Genomic DNA, 2,194 nt, shown 5'->3' with positions numbered 1-2,194 from the left:
GCCGCCTCCCGCCGACCGCCACGCCAGCTTGCCTGCCGCCCTGTCGTCTCGCCTGTCGCCTTCCCGCCCTCGCCGCCTCTCGCCGACCACCACGCCAGCTTGGCCGCCGCCCTGTCGTCTCGCCTGTCGCCCGCCCGCCCTCGCCCTCGCCCCCTCCTCCTGCCACCACCCTCGCCTCACCCTCCCGCCGCCTCGCCGCTCGCTCGCTCGCTCGCTCGCTCGCCCGCTCGCCTGGCTTTCTACTTCCTCGTGATCGCCCGAATCTCTCCTTCCTCGTGATCCACCCTCGCCTCTCCCGCCGCCTCGCTGCTCGCTCGCCGCTTGCTCGCCCGCCCGACTTTCTACTTCCTCGTGATCCGAACCGCCACCACCCTCGCCTCACCCTCCCGCCGCCTCGCCGCTCTCGCCCGCCGTTCGCTCGCCCGCTCCCGACTTTCTACTTCCTCGTGATCCGATCCGCCACCACCCTCGCCTCACCCTCCCGCCGCCTCGCCTCTCTCGCTCGCCGTTCGCTCGCCCTCTGCCGACTTTCTACTTCCTCGTGACCCATCTCGCCGCTCGCTCGCTCGCTCGTGCTCGACCTCCTACTTCCTCGTGATCCACCGCCGCCACCCTCGCCTCGCCCTCCCGCCGCCTAGCCGCTCGTCTGCCGCTCGCTCGCACGTTCGCGCTCGACCTTCTACTTCCTCGTGATCAACCCGCCGCCACCCTCGCCTCACCCTCCCGCCACCTAGCCGCCCGCTCGCCGCTCGCTCGCCCGCTCGCGTCAGACCTTCTACCTCTTCGTGATCCGCCCGCCGCCACCCTCGCCTCACCCTCCCGCCGCCTAGCCGCTCGCTCGCCGTTCGCTCGCCCGCTCGCGCCAGATCTTCTACCTCCTCGTGATCCGCCCGCCGCCACCCTCACCCCCGCCGCCTAGCCGCTCGCTCGCCGTTCGCTCACCCGCTCGCGCCAGACCTTCTACCTCCTCGTGATCCACCCGCCGCCACCCTCGCCTCGCCCTCCCGCCACCTAGCCGCTCGCTCGCTCCTATCCGTGCCACGCCTATCCGTGATCCTGCCGTTACCGCGCCGTCCTTGCTCCTCCCTGCCGTGCCGCTCCTTCCTCCGTGCCGCGCCGCCCTTGCCGTTTAGCCCGCCGCCCCCCCTGCCGTCCGTTACCGCCGTGCCGCCGTACCGCCGCTCCTACAGTGCCACGCCCCGTGCCGTTTGTCCCGCCGTCCGATGCCCTGCCTGCCGTCTGTTGCCGCCGCGCCGCCTTACCGCTGCCCCTTGCAGTGCCGCGCCGCCTTTACACACACACCTGACCTCACTTCCTGCTTCGACGGGGTTTGTGTTGAGGAGTGACCCGTGCCGCCGTGTGCCCCGCAGCGGCCTCGCTGGGCCAGAAAGTCGGCCCCGAGTGCCAGCAGCAGCCTCGTTGAGCCAGAACGTCGGCTCGCGAGGTGGGTGCTAGTATGAGCCCGCTGAGGCGTAGTGCTCTTGCAGAGGCGGTTAGTGGTGCACTAACCCCGAGAAACCCTTCGGGTCACTCCTCATCGCAAACCCTGTCAGCAGTCCTCCTCCGGGAATGTACGTAAGAGCCACATACATCGAGAAACCACGCCGAGCGATTTCCGCGAAAATCTAAGAAACCGCGGCGCCCCGCAGGCGCGGCCCCGAGAAAGGGCCCACACACGAGTGTGGCGAACAGGAGCCCCGCTCAAATTTTCTCTTCGCCTGCGGCGCGCGCACTTGTCATTTTCAGTGTATGTAGCTCTTACGTACATTCCCGTAGGAGACTCTGCTGACAGGGTTTGCGATGAGGAGCGACCCGAAGGGTTTCTCGGAGGTTAGTGCACCACTAACCGCCGAAGCGCAAGCGCTGGGAGCAAGAACACTACGACCTGGGTCGGGCTCATACTAGCACCCCACCTCGCGAGCCGACGTTCTGGCTCAGCGAGGCTGCTGCGGAGCACTCGCGGACCGGTTCTTCTGGTCCAGCGAGGCCGCTGCGGGCACCCGGCGGCTCGGGTCACATTTTGCCCAAGCAAGTCTGCGCGGCGGCGTGCCGCGGGATCCTGTTTTCTTAATGCCCGCAACAGACTGTACTCCGTGTTATCCTCCAGACTAGCAGACCAGGCGCGCACGCGCGCCGGGTTTGTTTTCCTCTCCCTCGGCAGCCCAACGTGTTGTTGCGACGGTGTATCATTCAC

The sequence above is a fragment of the Emiliania huxleyi genome (assembly GCF_000372725.1).
Source record: "Emiliania huxleyi CCMP1516 unplaced genomic scaffold EMIHUscaffold_57, whole genome shotgun sequence".
NCBI classification, from domain to species: Eukaryota; Haptophyta; order Isochrysidales; family Noelaerhabdaceae; genus Emiliania; species Emiliania huxleyi.
Note: the sequence above shows the minus strand (reverse complement) of the source record.